Raw genomic sequence first — 6819 nt, 5'->3', positions numbered from 1 at the left:
TAAATCAAGATTCTCCCTCTCAAGAATCTCTTGTAGCTCCTGGTCCTCCGTGCCAATTTCACTTGGGGTCATCTCATGGTCCCTGCCAAGTTCCATAGTGCTCTGCGTATCCTCCTTTAGTTTTTTGTTCTCATGTGTGACCTCCATGCTGTCATCTTTTTCCTTTTCTGCAGGATTATCCTCCGGTGCCTTATCTGTTCCATTGTTCCCACCTTCTTCTTCTAAAATTTTGAAACTATTATGACTTTGTTGCTTATCCTCGCTAGTTTTCTTTTGGTGCTTTTTCCCCCCTCCTTTTCCTTTGCCTCCCACCTTGGTAAAGCCTTCCGAATCTTTGCCTGTGTTGGTTTTTATATTGTCCTCCAGTTTGTTGATTGGGCAGTGTCTGAAGAGGTGCCCATGTTCATGACATTTACGGCATCTGAATGGGACATGTTCATAGTCCACGCTTGCACTCATTCTTCATCATATACTTCTACAATAATTTCATCTGGAAGTGTTCCCGATAGGTCCATTTCTACACATATGCGGGAAAAGGAAGTATATTTTCCTCGCAGAGTCACATCTGATATCTTTAAAAAATGACCTAGTTTATTACCTATGGATTTTAAGGATTCAAGGAGTCAATAATCTAAAGGTAAGGAATAGAGTCTAATCCATACCGGTACCGATGTGAATGTTTCTCGCTCTGGGACAAAATTCATCACCCATGGTCGCATGTAGAGGCTTGCAGTAGCATAGAAATATGGTCCTCCTTCGAACACTCTATATTTATCCTCTAGGTTCATGAAAACCACTGTGAAGAAACCCTTGGACCCAAGATGAAGGTTTATTTCTCCCTTTGGTTTCCAGTGGTTTCTTATCCATGTGTACAATGCCTTCTCCGTTGGCCATATTCCCATAAATTTGCATATGACCGCGTAAGCTGCCATGTGATCCCTGTGCGCCTGTAGCGCTGGATCATTTAAGACAACCCAGGGTTTAATGGTTGACCTGGGTTTGCAGAGTCTTGTCGCAGTCTTGTGTTCAGTTCTCTGACTGTTGTCTCCTGTTCTCTTCTCTCTTCTGACTTCCTCGTGATTCTCTTCCTGTTCATGGGTTTTGATGCTTTCCGGTTTTTTGGTTCTTGTCTTCTCCGTTTCTGCCTCCACTGGTTTCTTGAATCGATTTGAACCCACCTCCTTGTTTTTGTTCGCTACTACATGACTGTAGGAGGGAGTGGAGCTCCCCCCTCCTGGCCCCTCCATTGTTACCAGCTCCCTGTTCAGAACCCTAGCTCCACCTTTGCCTCCTTCTTTTCACTTCCTCCGAAAAACAGAGAAGTAAAAAAGACCCTAGTTTTTAAAAAATAGGATCTCCATCACTTACCACCAACGTGTCTCATCTTCAAGACAACTAGATAAAGCGAAGAAATAAATAGGGAAGAACCCTAAAAACTAAAGAATCTTGACCCTTAAACCTTTAGTTCTTAAAGTTCCTTCCTATATATTCCTTTGGTTGGATCATCTTTTTTTCATTTTCTTAAGGATGAACCGCATTATTTATTTCAAAAAATTGACAATAACCATCTATATGTAATAATTCCAATGAATAAATTTCAGATTAACTCTATTAAAAAACCTCCATTTAAAAATAAATTATTATTATTTATTAATAATAATAATTTGATATATTAACTAGGTATCTCTTTTCCATCTCCAACTCTATTCACCCTCTCCTTGTCTAGCTTACTTGCACTTTATTCACCCCACTCCAACTTGCATTTGAACCTTCAACCAATCATGGAGAGGTTGATGGAAAAAGTGAAAAATAGGGTGAGGGAAAGAATCTACAAAAGTGAAAATCTCCTTTCTTATCTTTATGGGGAGAATAACGTTTACATGAGCGTCACATATAATAACATTATCGTCATCGCTTGCGTTTTTGCATTGCCTATGCCCATACTGCGGTATGTATTTCACATGGACGGTGGACCCTGCCTCCCATGGTATTTCTCTTTACCGACACTCATTCCTTTTTTGCGTTGCCAATGCCCATGCTGCTCCACGTATTTCACATGGACAGTGGACCCTGCAGCCCATTGTATTTATCGTTACCGACACTCATTACCCGCGGGTCACGTCCTTGAATCAAGGCCCAAGAGTGCACGACATCACAACGTCAATTTTTATTTCCTTTCCCATCTCACATGGATTACGGACAAAATAGGTTTTGAAACAATGGAATTTACTCTAATTTTCCAGATTCCTTAAGCCGGAGTCTAATCACCCTGGAAATTTTGAAAGTTATGAAAATTTTGATAAAATTCGGGGAATTTTGTAAATCTAAGTTATAGTTGTTAAACTTCAAAATTTTGGGTGCTTCAAAGATTTTTGATGGTGCTGAATCAATTTCTACTATCAAAAACATGATTCAAAAACTGCTACTACTACCAATTTGTAAAAAAAAATTAAAAACTGCTACTACTACCAATTTGTAAAAAAAAATTGACCCGATTCTGGCAACTTTTGACCATCCTCAATCCCCATCGATAGACGACGCCTTCGTTAACTGTTATCTATAATTTACAGGTACCAAATGACTTTCCATCCTTTCTAGTTTTGAAGTGCTTTATACTTAAGGTGTTGTGTAAATGTTATATATTTAGAGGTTTTAGTTGAAATTTAGGGAAAAAATATTATTTAAATCTTGATCGTATAAAATTAATTTTTGCTTGTATATATAGATTTAGCAATATGAAAAACCATTTCAGCGTTAAACTTATAGAGAATTCACAACTCAAATTTATGATTTCAACAATTTTTACAAATTCTAAACCAATCACACCAAAATAAACAAATAAACCATTATTATATTTAATTTAACTATTTTAACCCTATCACCAATTCTAAACTCTGGAATTTATTTTGGTATTTATAATCGATTAGAAAAAACACTACCATATTTATATCTTCCCATTTGCTTTTTTCATGTTCCCAGTTTTGGTTTTCATTCCCAGTTTGGGTTTTCTCCACTTGCGTGAAGATGTCTGTATGTAATTTGAACAATGAAATAGAAATTTAAAAGGGATACAATTTTACTTTACCAACTCAAAGTGCTTTATACATTATAAGGTCATGTTTTCAAAAGAAGAAAAATGTATGTATCTTTACAGAATCCTTTTAGACAAACTTCCGCTAGCTCACCATTAAAATGACATATCTCTGACACATGGATAGGAAAAAAAACTCATAAACTGCTGTCGGAGGGGTCAGTCGGTGAAAGGTGGAGATAAACAGATGGCATGGATATTTACAATAAGTGCATCTAGAAATTCTATTAATTCCTCAGTCTGAGAGGGTCAGTCGGTGAAAGGTGGAGATAAATAGATGGCATGGATATTTACAATAAGTGCATCCAGAAATTCTATTAAGTCCTCGGTCTGAGCGGATCAGTCGGTGAAAGGTGGAGATAAGTGGATGGCATGGATATTTACAATAAGTGCATCTAGAAATTCTATTACTTCCTCACCGCTGATGTAGAATGGCCTTTAGAAGTGCTATTTGTTCCTCACCGCTGATGTAGCAGCATGTGGCCTGTGGTACTCATTACTTTACAGAGTATCTCAGAATATTCCAAAGATCTGAAGTACAATAGCTAAGTCAAACAACTCACTCCTATTCTTTACATTTTAGAAATGTTATTCTTTGCATTTTAAAAATCTACAATCTAGATGAAAATGTAAAGTCTACAATCTAGATGTAAAGATGGCATGAGCAAGGATGGAATGGGTATTTGAAGGGTAAATTACTAGTTATTAGTTGATTTTCTCAGTTAAAAAATCTCCATTCTAGTCAATGGTCTTTACATTTTAAAAATCTACAATTTAGATGAAAATGTAAATTCTACAATGAAAATGTAAAGTCTACAATCTAGACGAAGTTGTAAAGATGGCATGAGCAGGAATGGAACGGGTATTTGAAGTGTAAATTGCTAATTATTACTCGATTTTCTCAGCTAAAAAATTTCCATTCTAGTCAATATTCTTTATTAAAATGGTCTTTACAATGAAGATGTAAAGTCTACAATGAAGATGTAAAGTCTACCATCTAGGTGAAGATGTAAAGATGGCATGAGCAGGGATGGAATGGGTATTTGAAGGGTAAATTGCTAGTTATTACTTGATTCTCTCAGCTAAAAAATTTCCATTCTCATCAAATATTCTTTATTAAAAGAGTCAAAACAAAGCTGTAGTTGCATGGGTATTTTAGATTATTTCAGATTTGAAATTCTTACCGAAATTAATGGATATTTCAGATTTGAAATTCCTACTCTAGCTTGAATGACAATGTCCCTCGACTTACCTTTTTTAAATTGCAAAGATTTGAATAAAAAAAGAATTTTTATGGTTTCAGAGCCTCAAGACAAGAGAATTGTTTAGCCATATATAGATTTTGAATTATTTTTCAATCTTGAAATTCCACAAATGCATTATTTGTTCCAACACATGAAACTGAATTCTTATGCCCTATCCCTGTACAGTGCGCTTTTCACATAATCCCCCCTGCACGCTAATAATTACAAAACTATGTGCAGTGAGCATAAGAAGCTCACATCTCTACCGATGTTGCAGATTGAACAAATCCCCCAAAGTCTTGGGGCCTCTCAATGGGAACCCACTTCCCTGAGTTGTCGAACGTGTAAGACAGTTGATCCGCACCGCTGCAATCAGAACCGCTCACGAATATCTTGTCACGCCACACTGTTGCGCAAGTAACAATCTGCATCCCTACAGGAAGAGATGCCACCACTTCCCAGACGTTCTCCTTACTGTTATAGGACATCACTTGTTGTTTATGGAAGAAATACAGACGCCCGAATGCCATCACGCACGACCTGGGACATCCACCGGTGCTCCACATATTCGCCAATTTGCTCCAAAGTCCTGTACTAGGATCATATACTTCCGCACTCTTCTCGAATCGACCCTGAGACTCCGTGGCATACCCGCTTATCACGGTGAATTTTCCATCCATAAAGACTCCCTGGCATTCGTCTCGCTCTTGGCCCATTGGGGGCAGAATTTCCCACTTGTCTTCTTCCACATCATAAGCCTCTGCAACCCGCAGAGCGTTTTTATTGTCATCATGTCCTCCGGCAACATAAATAAGCCCACTAGGTGAAACAGAGCAGGCGAAAAAGGATCGAACCCTGGGCATATCGGCTCCCTGGCGCCATGTACCGGACGCAAAGTCATAGATAAAAACAGAGTTCAACGCCTTCCAGTTGGAGGGATGCCATCCCCCGATCATAACCAATTTCTGATTCACCCAAACACAGTGACAGAAAAGGGGAATTCCTTTGGGAAATTGAGGAATCGAAGGGAGTCTATCCCAGGTACCCTGCAGCGGGTCACACAGAGTGAGCCCATAAGCAGGGGCGCCCTGCCACTTAACTTCAACAAACTCCCTTTGAGGAAGGGCCTGAATCAAACATATCAAGTGCTCGCTATTCCCAGAGATCTTTCTGTCCTCATAGAATCGCGGGCTACTCAACGTAGCCTCCCAGCTTCTGCACACGGCTTTGAGCTTGTCATGTGACTTGTAAGATACTCTGAGCAAGCACTCTCGACCGATTTCATCTGGAATATTAGGAATAATCTCCATAATCCGAACACAGAACCCTCCGAATTATGAAACCAGGCCACCGATAAGTAAATCAAAGAGATTCGAAACCGTTTAACTATCCCCAAAGCAACTGTTTAACAGTTTAACTATGCCCAAAACGAATGAATTGTATGAATAAATATAGATAGCCCACCTTGCGATAACGGGAACTTTTCCCTGGCGCATCGCGAAAGAACCCGGAAGAAGAAACATAAAAGTCGTGCAAATAAACGGGGTTATGCCGCGTAAAGTGGCTCAGAAACATGCGAAATCGGGATTACAGTAAGCAAGCGACGATCAAGCCCGTTTACTTTTCGTTTTAAAAGTCGTAACGGCAACTCACGGTGATGACAGTTAGTTTTTCTTCTAGAACTGTTCCAGGCAGCGGAATCTTAGGTCGACACCCGGAGAAAAAGTAATATTCCGCGGCTTTTCGCCCCACATTCTTTGCCGGTTACCACATTGGATCTGCTGCCGCGTGTAGTCCGGGCTAAACATGTGAGGTGTTTGATGAGTCAGCTGGTATCTGAGTATTGGATAGGAAGTACTAATCTCAACCAAATCCTTCGCCATGCGGATAATAGTGACAGCCACATGGAACAAAGGCACCCACCATGTGGACAAAGCCATTTTTTTTAATTATCTAGATACGTGACAGTTTGAGTACGTGTTGGTTCACATATCCTCTTTGATAAGTTTGAGTATGAGTATGTGTTGAGTATATCCTCTTTAAAATTTTAATTGTTAAAATTTTCAATATATGAATTAATATATAATTTTAATTTGTAATTTTAAAATTAAATTATATTATTAAAATTTTGTTGTATTTTATTGATAATAAAGATACATGGCAGTTTGAGTACGGGTCGGTTCAAATATCTTTTCTGAGAAGTTTGAGTATGTGTTGTTCAAATATACACTTCTTAAAATTTCAATTGTTAAAATTTTCAATATATGAATTTAATATCTAATTTTAATTTGTAATTTTAAAAATAAATTATACTAGCATTTGCACCACATGTTGCAAAGGAAATGCATTAAGGCATAAATTGAAGAACGCAAATACAATAAAAAAATATTTTCATAAAGAATAAAAATACTTGAATTGAGGCTTCTGTGATCCATAATAGTTGAAAGAATAACTTTGGCGTAAATCACATGTAGACACACATTT

General features: G+C 38.0%; 1 pseudogene; it reads right to left on the bottom strand.

Annotated features, from left to right (window-relative positions):
* Positions 1-4394: 4394 nt before the first annotated feature.
* Positions 4395-5853, bottom strand: LOC149187511 (F-box/kelch-repeat protein At1g80440 pseudogene; annotated as a pseudogene).
* Between the last annotated feature and the right edge of the window lie 966 nt (positions 5854-6819).

This window comes from Pinus tabuliformis, chromosome 3_1, assembly GCF_031772625.1.
Source record: "Pinus tabuliformis cultivar Carrire ecotype Pingquan chromosome 3_1, CPIR1, whole genome shotgun sequence".
NCBI lineage: Eukaryota > Viridiplantae > Streptophyta > Pinopsida > Pinales > Pinaceae > Pinus > Pinus tabuliformis.
This window is presented reverse-complemented; position numbering and strand designations above follow the sequence as displayed.